Source organism: Erithacus rubecula (assembly GCF_903797595.1).
Source record: "Erithacus rubecula genome assembly, chromosome: 5".
Lineage (NCBI taxonomy): Eukaryota > Metazoa > Chordata > Aves > Passeriformes > Muscicapidae > Erithacus > Erithacus rubecula.
In genome coordinates this window covers 25,745,161-25,760,316 of record NC_136687.1, presented here as the reverse complement: position 1 = coordinate 25,760,316, position 15,156 = coordinate 25,745,161, and positions in this window count along the sequence as shown.

Genomic DNA, 15,156 nt, shown 5'->3' with positions numbered 1-15,156 from the left:
CTCTTTGAACAACCACCAAAATAACTAATTAACACATCCCAGGAGCCTTACACCAGTTTTTCTAGCATGAGGTTTACTGATATTTTGTTTCTTACTCTACACAGATCACTTAAATTTTTTTTCTTGCGGTTCACAGCAGCACAGAATATTCTGAATTGGAAGGGACACAAGGGTAGGGTCATTAAGTCCAACTCCAAAATAAATGGCCTCTATGGGGGGTTGAACCTACAAACTTGGTGTTATTAGCACCAGCCAAGCCAATCTCAGCATACTGAGCAAATCTTAGTATATCTCAACCATATTCTTGCATATTTACTGTATGAAAAACATTGCATTTTCCAAGGTAAAATTTTCTTTAAAAAGCTGATTTCTATCAGACAGTTGGACCTAGTTATAACACTTTCAGGTATTGTAGATAAGATGATGTATTTGTATTTCTTAGTTTTCTTTGGATTTTATTTAGCTTCATTAACAGTCAGGTCCAAATCCATTGATAATAACAGGAGCCTTCTGGTTGACTGCTGGGGTTTGAATCAGGTCATAATGAATAGGTAACTGCAGAGTGCTGATAACTATTCCTGTGCAAGGAGCCAAATCCATCTCTAGTTTAACTATGTCCCTTCCAAAGAGATGCTGCTAATAAATTCACTTGTGGCATTAAAACCAGCATTGATTTCATGGGAGGTATCTGATTTGGAAATTGAAGATAAAAGGCAATGTAGCAGAACATGCATCAATTGAAGGAGCAGCTTAATAGAAACGTGAAAGAGAAGCATAACAGGGAAAATAACAGATGTTTTTATAGAATCTTAATTTTGTGCTATGCTTGGAATGTCTATTCCTTGTATCAATTAGGGGTTTTAAAATTCCTTTGTGTTAATATCACCATAGTTACATTTCTAATATAAGTGAAAGCACACAGTAGATTTGATGAGAAGCTTAATCCATTACATCCAGGCACATTTTCTTAGTAATTGATAATTATAAAATCCTGATAATAATAAACTGCACTGCACTACTGGCTGGTTGCAAATAAATGAAAATGGGTATATTACACTCAATTAAAAAATTTACAAATATCGGTCACATGAAACAGAATTAAAATTTGGTTTAATTGCACTGATTAAATTAGTACAAACTATTGGAGGAGAAACTTTTATTGATTTTAAAATGCTCTTATGCCTCTTAAGTTATTAAAAGAGATGCAGTCATCTTTAAACTGAATGAAGGTTGTCAACCTTTTCATATTTTTGTCAGGTAAAAATCCCAATTTTACTTCACTTTAGAGCACAAAATGACAGGTGTGTGTTCTGCACTGCTCTGCATTCAGAAGTCTTTAAAACTGGCTGTATTAATATTAAACCTGCCATTTTGTCTTTTCTGATTTCTGCTGCCACGTAAGTCTCTGGTATCTTCCACTGATTTTGTGGGAGACTCTAAATTCATAACAGCACATCTTATTTTTGTAATAATTTTGGAAATAATGGAAATAATAATTTTCCCGGGTTTCTGGATATAGTCCACCACATGCTCCAGTCCTCTAACTGGGTCAGTGTGGTCTTTTTACCATAACATCTTAAACACTTCAGGACAGCATACACAGAGCCCTACCTAGGACTCCCCCCTCTTTTATTCTTTGAGTGCATAAAGGATGGTGCCATTACCCAGAAATACCCACAAAAATTTGGTATCAATGAGAGTGGGTTTTAAACTGCAAAAAATACATTGACCCCAAATGCATATAGAAAAAACAATATATCTCAAAATGAGATAACATAGCTACTCTAGAGTAACATGGCTGCTCTAATTATTAATAATTATTCTTTCAATTTGCTGATGCATTCATTATGTACTCTTACATTTTTTTCCATCTCTTCAGTTATTTCATTCTGTGTTCTCATCGACTTCCCTGGTTTGTGTAGTAGCTGCCAGAGGTGGCAAAGGGTCTGGACACAAACCAGGCTTTTCCCTTTGTAAAACCTTGAGTGTGATGATGATATCTCTAAAGCCTGTTCAGAAACAAGGAACCAAGTTAATGACTTTGAAGGGAAAGTATTTTCTGAACAGCTTCCACAGTCCAAATTCTTGCTCCAGCCTTCAGCTCACACAGGTGGTTGCTCTTCCTGTTTGGTCCCTGAGCATCTCCCTCCACCTATGGAGCTGCACTATGAGGATCTCAGGATGTTTCCATCTCCTAGAGAAAAGTTGTAAATTGAACAAAAGGGATCTAATCTCAGAGACCATTCAAAACCTTGTTCTGGAGCTAATTCCTGGCAATAGTTTGGGTTTTTCTTCTGAATATCCCATCTCTTTTTATATGGCCTTCTTTCAGCCTTCTTGAAGTCCAAAACATGTTCTGGGCTTACTTTTGGCAGCCTCAGATAGAAACATATCTGGTAAGCAACATAAATCATGTCCATCCCTAATGCTTAATGTTCCATTAGCACATTTGCTGTTTAGTTTTGCTTTTAGATACATTACTGATGTATACTTGTAGTTTGAATCCCATTGTGATGTGTGGCCTTATTTTTTTACAGTAGATTAGCAAACTTGGCTGAGGTAAGAAGATTTGTTCCCAGCGTTATTTTTAGAAATGTTGCATGTTTAAACCTGCCTTTAGAATTTTTCTATTTTATTTTGCTAAAATATATCAGTCTTTCTTAAGAAGAGAGGAATATGCCAGGCATTTCTGGCAGCAGTTTGTGACTGGACTTGTTCATATAATTTTTGTAAAGGCAAAAGATTTAATCAAATAATTTGTTTTTTCTCCATGCATGTGATAAAATAAAAATGCATATATTGTACTAGAAGTAATATTTTGAAGTTAGAGCTTTAAACTTTCCTTCTTGGAATAGATGTGGGGTTTTCTGGTGCAACAGATGAAGAAGATTAGGAGGGGCCAGAGAGGGGGAGATGCTCCATTGCTGCTGTTACTGATATATGTCATCCTATCCAAATTTCTTGTGTTGACTTGTGTGTAACCAGCATATTATCCATATGCAGAGATTTGCTTGTCCTGTCTCTGCAACCTCCCTTGTGAGAGCACAAGTTTGTGTTGGCTGTGCAGGAATTGAACTCAGTGCTTAATCCAAGTTGAAAACAATCCAACAGCAGCAGGAAGCAATAATCTCCCCAGACCAGTTTGGCCTCCTAATTTCTTTTGCCAGCAGGAGAGATTGATGTAGATGTAGGAATGAGCAGCAGCAGCAGGAGGTGAAATAACTTCTGGCTTATTTGATCTTAAAGTAACCTGTGGTGAGCAGCCAAGCTCCTAGAAATGTGTGTTTGTGGACAAAATCTTCCTTGATGGTTTGCATAGTACCACAAACAGAAACATTTTAGATCTTTCTCATTAATACAAGCAGATTACATGTTTTACTGGTTTAGTATTTTTAACCATTTTTCTTATGTGTGCCTGTGTGTTCCATCCTATTCCCTTCTAGGCTACATTAGGCTTATTCTCCTTAATATTGATGAAAGTTTTAAATCATTGTAAAGGGAGTAGGTGCTCACCGAACATATTCCTTTGTGAGCAGCAAAACCACATTTAGTTGAGGCCAGGCTCTTTACTACTAAATGTGTGTGGGGTTCCCAGCAGAAGAGTGGTTTCTTTCCACACATTTGCAATTTTTAATTATGTAGCTGGTGACATCTGGTGCCAAGATTACAGACAGGATTCCCGTGGCAGATGAGAGCTGGTGCTGCTTTCGTAACAAGGAGATGGTGGAAAAAGGTTTATCCCTGGGATTAGGCTCACATGTTACAAAACATATGCATGCCCTGCTGGGAAGATCTCTGCTAATTTTTTATTCACATGGCTGTCTTTGAGATACAATAGCTTGTAACCTATAGAAGGCAATATCTGATTTCCCCCTCCATCTGTAATAGCAATGAAATTTTGAATATCACCCTGTATGATCACACATCTTTGTAGAAAGCAGGGAAAATCCTATTATTTTAGGTCATGATTTTGATTTTGAATGATTAATGATTTTGAAATGATGCTGTGAAACTAAGCAAAAATTAGCTTCCAGTTAATAAATCTTAAAAACGTTAATTGACATAGAAGTTACTACCCAAGACACTCAGGGGAACAGATTAGAGCCCATGAGAACACCTAATTTTGCACAGACCTTGGTTTATCTGCCCTGCCTTCATCTGCTTGCCAAATTATGTCAGAAAAAGGGAAATCAGATGCCACAGGGAGGAAAAAATGCCCAGCAGATGGTGCTGCCTGATTGCTCATGGACCCAGCCTGGGCAGGGAGAAGCAAAATTCCATTGTTAGAGGTCTCTTAAAAGGAATGATGATGAGGTAATAGTCCTGTCATTGGAGCAGGAGCTGAAACAATCACTGACATGACTTTTTCTTTCCTTAGAATTGATGTGGAGTTTCATAAGCAAGTATTTCAACTCTGTTTTTTCTCTATTGTCCTAAGTCTATTGCAAGTAGATGTAAACAAAGATGACAACTCTTCAGAATTAAATATTTCAAGCAAAAATTGCAGCTCTATTAAGTAATGTATTTTAAAGATATTTACACGTTATATAAGCACACAAAAATCTGTATTCATGATTACATCTAAGAACTGTAGTGACATACTCATTCTTCAGTAGGCAACAGTTTCTTTCACAAAAAATTTTCTTATACAAGTTTGTATAAATTTCCCACAGGATTTAGCAGTTAACAATTTCACCACCTCAGTATGATAGCTTGGACTTGTCAAATCCTGTTTTTTGTCATTTTGTAATTTTGTAATTAAATACAGATATTTATGTGGATAGAAGACACCACTGCTGTTCCTGAAGGAAATCTGGTGTACTATGTGACCTCAGCATGAAACATTTAATGTTGCATTTGCCTCAGCTCTCCATAGATGAATGATGCTGACTCATGGGGCATGTGCTACAATAAACCTATAATGATATTAATTTGAAAGTTGTCTGAGTGTTTTCTATGCATTTATCCCTTTTGGGTTTCAACTCATGCTAATCCATGTCCCAGTGTTTCAAGCAGACAGTGTTTTAATTATTTTTCAAAGGTTCCATTTGAAAAGCTGGGCTTAGGTGACCTTATGCATCCCATCAAAAGCTACATTTTGCATTTTTCCCCTTTGTTTTGTTTGTACATAAAACTTTCATGAAGGAGTGGTGAGGTCTTATGATCTCTTGGCAATAACAAGATCAGAAATTTGCAGGCTCATGGATCATATTTTGTTGCTGTTCCAAAGAAGTTGGGTCAGTGTCCTTTTCAGTCTGAGACTTGAACAGGCAAAATTGATTTTTCAAAATATTTTCCTTTTTCCAATAAAATCCATAATTCTGTGGCAAAATGCCTTCTTTTTTTTATTTTTTTTTTTTTTTTTATTCCCAAGCAGTTTCTGTGGCTGAAAATCCTATATCTATTTGTCACTGACTTTTCAATTCATCTGCTTGACACTAGTGTTTCTCATGAGGAGAAATGTTTTCATTTTGTGATAACAATCTTTGGCCTTTTCTCAAATCCCATTTTTTGACCCTCATACTTTTTTGCATGCTTGTCTACTTTCACCAGCAATTTTCTTCCAATTGAGATTTTGCATTTTTTTCAACATATGCACACACATGCAAACACACAAAGAGAAAAAAGAAAAATTTGGACAATAATAACCTTTGTCCTGATTAATTCACCAATTACCTCCTTCCTTCCCTGCCAAATAAAAGGACTGCATGTTTTAGCAGTGTACTGGCAGGTTTTGGGTTAAGGGTTGGACACAATGATCTCAGAGGTCTTTTCCAACCTGAACAATTCTATGATTCTGTGGCTCTATTTCATTCTTCACCACTAGGCATCAGCATTGCTCACTCTATTTTTATAATATTTCCTAGCTAAGAAATGATGCTGTTTGACTTCAATCCCAGCAAGGAAATATTAGCTGGTGAACTTTACATTTTCAGTGTGCTTTTTTTTGTTGCAGATGGTCTGGAGTACTCTTAGGACAAAGTTATAAAGAAAACTCAAGGTGCATAATTAGCTGGGGTCTGCTATATGTGTGTTATGTTGATGTGATCTGTGTAATGAACATTCTAAAGAACAGTCATGGTGGTTTACAAGGAATGGTTTCCAAAAGCTCAAAAGTAAGTGTTAGCAAAATCAAGAGAGAGGATTTAAACAGAAAAATGAAAATAACAACTAACAGTTGCTCAAGTACATTTTACAAGATGCCAAACCCACAATTCATGTATTTTTTAAAAAATAAGTATTTTCTTTAGAAGTATTGTTTAAGATCATAAAGAAAGAATCAAGGAACAGTCAGAAAAAATAGAGAACATTTTTTGAAAGATAAAAGTGAAAAAATTTGGGAAGACCGAAAGGAATGCTACTTATCTGAATTATCTAGTGATGATACTGAAGCCCTTTAGGTGCAATTGCTTGAATTCTTAATTTTAATCTGCCAAGGGAAAAATTGTTTATTACATAATTCTGTTCATTTCTGGGGAGGAGTTCATATAAAGGCGATAATATTTTCTGTGATAATGCAGAAATAGTTTTAATTCTTGAAGTAATGAGGAGTAATTTTAATAAGAACATGGTGTTGTATTCTCACATCTGAAGTCTTGGAACAACTAGTATTGTCTGAGCAAAAGTTAGGGTACCAACCAAATCTAAAGATGTTGGAAAAAACCACTGAGTAACTTACTTTATAATTTTTTTTTTTAAATTTTTTAAATAGTTACACAAATAAGAGCTAATTCTGTCTGGTTTCTCTGGGTGGAGGTTCTTCTACTGAAACATTCATTCATTTTGAAAAACAATAAAAGAACTTCAAGTAGTTATTTGAAAATTTAAAATATTTGCACTGCAATAAGTTTCTAAATAGAAAGGGTTTTGCTTTCAAAAAAAACCAGTACGACAGTTGTTTTTCTAGATATAACTAAAAAGTACAAAACTAGGCAATTTTATTCTCAACATTTTTCATTAAATTTATTCTACTGTGTTTGTGCTAAGATATTTATCTTCATTTGACTACATTATTTGCATATAATAGTGTGTAATGCTTCACATAACAACATATTTGACAGTTTTATGAAATTGTTTACTGAGAAACCAATATCTCATAAGATTGTTCTATGCTGTCATTATGAGTAATTGTAAGTAATTTAAACAAGGTGATACCACTTAAAATTATGGAATAAGGGTAGAAATGCTTAAAATCCTCGACTGTCTATAGGGAGAAATTCACCTAAAACTGATCAAGGCAAGCCATTGTTCCCTGGTAGATGCACAGGCATCAAATACATTTAATCTGCAAAGAATCTGTCGAGGTTTAGGATCAGCACTCCCTAATTTAGTGCCCCATCCCTCCCACAGTCATTCTCCTCCCCGCTCTGATGGGAGACACAAGAGGCAGAGGTTACAGCTTGAGATAAAAACAATTCACTGAGATAAGAAAACAAATAGCAACAAATAAAAATATACAAAAAGAGGATGATTTATGGGCAAAAAATTGCTCACAGATCACGAAAATGAACACAGGATGGGCAGACCCTCCAGCTGGGATCAGTGTTACCCCATTGTTCCATTTGCTGCTTGCTGGAAAAGGGACCTGGGAGGAGAGAAAGTCCCTTTTGCCCACTCCCCAGCCACGGTATGTGGAATGGAAAGGAACAGCACAATGTCTTGGACATGCCCACACTGCTCCAGACTCGGCCCCTTCACTGCAGGAACAGCCCTGTCCTTGCAGGAAACCAGGGCAAAATCAAAATACTGGTATGTGGATAGTGGTGAAAGCCAGGGAAAGAAGCAGTTGGATTTGCTCAGGCTGCCCAAGGAAAACATAAGAGAAAGAATTATAACAATGATTAAGCAGCTGCTGGATGCATGAGAGATATGATGTGGTGAAAGCATGTTTGCCTTGCACCAATGAAATTGCTTCTATCTTAGTTCCACGATCTACTCTATACAAGTGTGATTTGATTCTTTAATAAATGGCTTTTTACTTCTCCTCTGCATAAAGAAAACATTGTTCTGCATCCTTTTTGCTGCTCCCCTGGCCCAGCAGCAACACTTGTCTGCACTGTGGAGCACTTTGAACTGTTTGTGAGAGCTGTATTTATGAGAAAATTACAGCTTGGGGCACATTTAGCCTTCAGCAATAAATGAGCTTTTCCTCAGAAGCTGATGCAAGATGCTGGGTGCTCAGCCCAGCACACCATGCCCACTGCTCTGACATGTCTGTCTGGCTGTCTCAGGAGGGCAGGAGCTGCTGGTGCCAGCCCTGCTGGGCTCAGAGCCCCTGTCCCAGCCTCTGCTAATGCAGTTAGGTGGCTCTGGCCCACGGCTTGCAGGCAGCTGCTGGAAGCAGGACAGAGCCCTCAGCCAGCTGATCCATGTGGGTGGAATGAGAGGCGAGGGGGCAGAGCTGCCTTCTGGCAGCAGCAGGTGTGGCCAAGCCAACCCAACATACAGCTCTGCTACAATTCACATGAAACTGGTTTAGCTGTCCTCTGAAATAATATGATATTGCCTCCTGATCTCAGCAATGGAAATGTCACCTATCTTTTGTCTTACAGAATTTGTTCCTCTGGCTTAGACAAGGTCAGTGGGTTCAAATACAGTGAAGAAAAAACCCTGGAATTTTTGATGGCACCAATATCCATCTGTCCTGGTTGTGGCTAGGACAGAGTTCATTTTCATCCTAAGCCACTACAAAATCACAACCTGGCTGCTGCATGATCAAACACAGCTTTTGTTGAAAGTTGGGAGGCTCTTGTGTGGCAACCTGATGACTGGATTATTGAGGATGTGCAGAAGTGCTAATAGATGAAATGACACACCTAATAAAATAAAATGGGTGCTATTTAATTCCTGTATTACAGAAGAAACTGTGGGTAAGTGTGTGTGAGAGTATGTGAGTAAGAAACAAAATGTAAGAACCAAAATTAATTTTGCAGCTAATCTATGACTTGAGCTGTTCTTTCACAGCAGACACTTCAAATTCACCTGGTTCTCTTGCCACCAAACTGGCCATGGAAGTCAAAACACAAAATTACTTCAGTTCAGAAGATGCCACTTCTCTAGTTACCACTGTTACACACAGTCTCCCTTTTATACCATATATATGGGACAAGGATTGCCTTGACACCAATCTTTGCTATACCCTATTGCTTTGAAGACCCCAATATACTGCCCCAAGAATGAAGTCATTTATAAAGAATAACACCAGGAAAATTATCAGATAGAGTTGCCATTCCTTTGCAGTACAATGCAGTTTTAGTTAAGCAGCAGATGTACCATGAAATTATACGCCATAAAGTATTTAGTAGGTCATTTCTAATGTTATTTTGTATTTGTTTAATCTTTACAGGGAGATTTTCTTCCTTTCCCTGGCTCCAATTTAATTTAGAAAAAAAAAAAAAATAGTCTGGATTTTGCAGGACAGAAGCCCCCAAAAATTAAATTTTTTGTGGCTTCTGGATATTAAAAAGAATTGAATCAAGCACCTTATGAGTACATTGGTCCTTCCTTTGCAGATCTCCTTAAATTTGCCATATGACAGCATAATTTCCAGATACTGCTGCTTGGTTGGAAAAGGGTATATCACAGGGAAAACTGGGATAGATAAAATTATTAACATATAGAATTTTATTATGGCACCTCTGTAAATCTTTAATTATCCTAAACTAGATAGGTTTAGCAAATGCAGTCATATATGCCTTGCACCACACACTACTACAAAACTAGGAAAAACCTGAGACAAAGGAGGCCAGAGTTAGACAAAGCCTGGGGGTCTGGTGGTCTTTGCAAACACCTCTCAGTGCTGAGCAAAAGCCAAGCAAAGGTGTGGGCACAGGCACTGCCTCTGCACTTCAGGCTCACTTTTCATAATTGTTTGCCTTAAGTATTACAGAAAGATCTGAAGATCCCAATTGAAAAGTGCAATTCACTTCAATTTCAGTAAAAATAAAATCTCATCCCAATGCTTTGGAGCAGAGTAGGAGGTTTATTAGCAAGCATAAAACTGTGTTTCATTTTTTAAACAGATTTGCAATGCCTTTTTCAGAAAAATAAAGTCTCTCCAGTACACTGCTCCCTGTAGAGATATTACAGATCTTGCTACTGAAATGTAACATATTCAAATATTAAGAAATAATCCCTTTTCTTGAAATAGTAAGGAGAATTTTTTAATAACTAGATGCAAATGTATCCAGTTAAACTTGACCTATAACAAAAATGTGTACCATATGTGTTCTAACAAGCTACATGAACACTTCATTTCTACTCACAAGGCTTCAAATTTTGTCATGAACTGAGAAAATATGTTGAAAAATTTTGCTTTCAAGTCCGCTTTTTGCAGTTTGCAAAGTACAGATTTCTTTCACTTCTATGGTATGAAATTGCCCTAAGTAATTTTGGAGATTGCTTTGCTTCCAAGAATTTCTGGCTTTTTTTGCCGTCTCTAGGACAGGCACAAGCATTATCTCAGGAAGCTCTAATGGTCACTGTCATGTCAGTGAGTTTATTAAATACACCTACTTTCCAGAAGGTGCCTTTAAAGTCACTGTAAGGCACAGTACTGAGGGTTTCTGTGACAGTGCTAATGCAAACTCCCACTGTGACAGAGCTAATGTCATGGAAGTCTGGCAGATTTAAAGGTTCTTAGGCTGACAGGATCTCCCCCATTTCAATGCTAGGGTTTTCCTATAAAGCAGCCTCTGCATAGCTTTGTGCAGTGGGAATGCAGGATTTTGGTCATCTCTCAAAAAGCAAAACCACAGAGAAGTGTCACATGGCTACATCTGTCTGCTGAGACTTGAACCAGTCACTGAAATAGTTCTAACATCTCAGTAATGGATCATTACTGATTTTTTAACTAAAGAGGGCTTCTCAAGGATGGAAAGATGTTACCTGAAGAGCCATCTGGGAAGCACTGTGAATTTCTGGAGCCAAGAATTATGGTTAAGGTTTTACATTTTCATTAAAGGCTGATGGAAGGCCCCACAGCGTTTGAATTGGAGAGCATCTTTTGCAAGCATGGATTTTCTGGGTAATCAGAGCAACCTTAATATATAGGGCTGGTTTTTACTTGTTAATATCATAACTAATACTGTACCTTTTCTTTCTTCATATAATCTGACAAAAAAAAAAAAAATCTGTAATCCTTAAAGCAAAGCTGCATGGACTCCTGCAGTTCCTACACCTCAAGACCAGACTGTCTTATGTAATTTCTTAGGCTGGAGATTTTTTAACAGAAAATCTTGTGTTTTAAAAATTGCTTGAAGAATGCTAGCTTGACCTTCTTGCATGTTTCTGCACAAATACTGCACAAATAAACATAATAAATGTGTTTTACTGAGCTCTAGCCTGATACTAAAGTGAGCAGTTTGACTGATTTGGACAGGAAGCTTGTCAAGCCAGGTAATGATGAAATAATGGCTCTTTATTATGACTAATACTTCCTTTTTCTTTCTTACTTTCTTTGTATAGTGCTGACATTGTTCATATGAAAAATGTCTAAGAAATAATATTAATCAAGTGATACTTAAGCATATTTTAGGTTAGTAGGAAAGAATTGTAGGTATAGTAAATGTGCTGATAAATCTTTAGCCAAAAGGAACGATGTTTTGTTTTGTTTTGTTTTGTTTTGTTTTAACAAAAAACTTGACTTCAGAGGTCACACAATTATTTGGAATTATTCACTTTTTTTGCTTGAATGAACTCACCCTATCCTGGTGTTCAAACTGCAATATTACACTGTGTGAAATAAGGACATCATGCCTAATTGAAAAACTCATGCCAGAATTTATTTTATTAGAAGGTAATTTAAAAAGTCAGAGAAAATGAATCATTTCCTAAATTAATGAATGTATCACTTACTGTCATTAAAACCTTGTTAATTTGATCCAGTGACAAAGCTAATTAAGAAGATACATGTGCTTCTAAAAACTAATTAATATTTTAAACACTTTATTCTTTTAACATCTTACTCAATTGTTTTAATAGACAGTGGCAGCACCGTGTCATCCTCTGCTGGCCAGAGGTGCCTTCAGAGACCCAGGAGGGAGAGGTAACAAGGCACTGCAGGCAGATCAAACAGCAGGCAGCATTTCTGGGAAGTGACAGCTCTGCTGGAAAGCCAAAGGGTGAGAGCAGAACTTCTCAGTGAGGGCAGATCTCCCTCAGCAGCAGCAGATGGCTGAAGCCAGAGACACATCATGACTCTACTACCAACTTAAATGCAATTACAAAGCTAAGGAAATGGTAAAAGCCTCGTCTTCCTCCTTAAATATTTAAAATGTTCTTGCTAAAGGATTTGTTGTGCTGCCAGCAAAATTTCAAAAGCCATGTTTTCAAATAAGTTCTTCTCCTGTGCCCAGCCTTGTGCTCTTCGATCACCTTATAAAATATTTCTTTTACCTGTGAAACTGCACCACCTCTCTTGAGATGTTTTGTTGACAGTGTAGATGAAGATTTTAACCTGAGGGTCCCTCTCTGTCATTATTTTCACAAGAATTTATACTCTTAAAAAAGCAGAAAAATGTGAGTGTCTAGCAAGTTGTCATATCCAGTTTTGTACTGCAGTCTTTTAGAAATAAGGCAGCTACTAAGCCAGGCAGGCTTCCCTTTTATTGCATTTCTACAACAGTTTGAAAGCACATGCCACTATTTACCCTTCTTCTCCTTTTTTGCTTATTTTTCCTCCCCAAAAAGAATAAATTGAAATAAATCATACAACTCCTCTCTCCTCACCCTTACATGTATTGCATTTTGCTTCCTGAACCATTTAAAAATAAGTCTTAAATAATAATTTAAATCTGATGGTCAACTTGCAGATACTCCTTATAATGTTTTAGGTATCTAGAATAGCTGAGACTATAGAATATTTCTATTCTATACACCTCTTCTTTGCTGGCACCTTCAGGTTTTTAGTCCCAGTATTTTCATCAACACCAGCTGTAATGCTTTTTAGCTGGTGGAGATCTCAGTGTAAACTTGTGTGAAGTACACTTGTGTGAAGGAACAGTGAAGTGGATGTTTAAATGGAAGGCTTAATACTTGATAGAGGGAATGAGAGTCTTTTCAGAATCAAGAAAATAATTTTTAAAAATAGTGTAACTATTATATACTGAAAATCAGAAAATTTGGCCATTACCTTATAAAGAAAGCCTTGGAGGAAGCAGGTTAATGGTACAACAGGGGAGGTGTATTCTCATGATCATAAAATACAACAAATACAGCAAAGGGGATCTAAAGCCACTTCAGTTTTTTCTGCCATGTGACTGAGGCATGGAAACATCTGGCAAATCAAAGTAAGCTGACACTTCTCAATGTGTCTTGCCAGATAAACCTTGAATTTACAGTCAGACATGTAGCTGGCTTCTAATGCTCTAAATCAACAAGTCAAGAAAATGTCTTACAAAGCCAAGAGTGACCCCCAGCCAGGCTTTGACCTGACAGTGATGCTCCTGTGCTCTTCTGAGAGCCTCCCAGTGCTGGGCACACAGCAGAGGCATCTCACAGTGCCCCTGTAGATTTGGGGCTCCAGCTGCAGCACTCGAGCTGCTGCTGCTGCTGTGAGCTACAAAGTGGATCACAAGGTGCTGTTTCCACACCTAATTGCTGGTCTCTGAAAGCAGTGGCCTCTATTCTACTGCATTTGGTAAGCCTCTAGAATGTTACTAAGATTGCTGTCAGCCAGATTTGTGGGGATTTTTAAATTGAAAGCAATTTTGTTTTATTGAGGAATAAAATAATAAAATGCTTTCACTTGTGAAGCAATATACATTTAGGAAAATTAGTTTGGAAACTTCTTGGGTGCATATTGGAATGGGAAAATTGTTTTAAAGTGCTCAGCATTTCATTAATCTGGGGAATGCTTTGTTTTCATGTCATCCTGACTGCTTTCACAAAAACAAATACAGGCTTGATGAACAGGATTTTTAGAGATACTGTTAATGTAGAGTCTCCTGTGGTTTTAAATGGAAATCTGTCTCTTTGGTAAAGCTGATGCTGTGGACACTGCATCCTGCTTCAGAGACTAATACTTCTGTGGGAAAGGAGGAAAAGAGACTGAGGTCTTGCTGTTTGTTGGAGAAAATATCTAGGCTCTTCACAGAGTTTGTGCACATGCACACACACATTCACAATATGCTCAATGAACAAAGACTGACAAAAAAGCTAATAATACATTCCTTCTTTTAATAAGTGCAGAATAGTGGAGAGCTGCAACAAAATAATATTCATTAGATTATTAACACTGCATGTCTACAAGTCTAGAAACCAGCTTGGTGCCAGGCTTATATTAATTATGGGATTGCCATGCTCACCAGTATCCTCTCCTAGCTTCCTTGTTCTCCCCAAGTCTTCGTTTGGTTTGGTCTGGTTTGGTTTGGTTCAGGATTTTTTTTTGCAACTTCCATGTGCAAGTGCTTTGCTTGCAACAAATCAGCCTTTTCCAACCAAATAAATATTCCAGACAAAAAAAAAACAAAACCCAAAAATCCCAAAACTGTAGCTGTCTTTCTGATTGCATATATTTGAACTCTGGCCTTGCTTGTTTGCTGCACGTACTAGGTCTTGCATGACTGATGCCTCATTGACAAAAATTACTGGAGGATAAAAAATAATAATAGTGCATTGAGACACTTTCCTAGGTCCTCCTGCACAGGCTGTGGAGTGATTCCTTCCATTGCTCACCATGGCTTTTCCTACCAGTTTTACCAGTAGATGATGTTTCATGCTGTATTGTTCAAGATGTGAGTTAATATTCAACATTCCAAAGATTCAAAATGAGGCAGGCATTAGCAGATTAGCATACTACAATTTAAAAATACTTATTAAAATAACTTTAATAGTGGTTGAAATATAGATTTAGTCTAGAAAGTTAGCTGTTAAATTAACAACAAATTATTTATTAATGAAACTAATACTGAATTACCCATATTCATGTTATAAACACCTTGTGGTCAGTAAAACAAAGGAGAAAGGTGGTTGACCATTAGTGGATAGCTGGTAGCTGTGCATAACATGTCACAAGGCAAAAGCAGACCATCTCAGACAGAGTTTGTATTTCTCTGAGCTTGCAGTATGGCTGAGGGTAGGGCTTGAACAGCAAGTTTTTTTCTTGAAAAGGCACTTTTTTTTTTTTTTTTTTTCATTAAGAACCACTGCATTTGC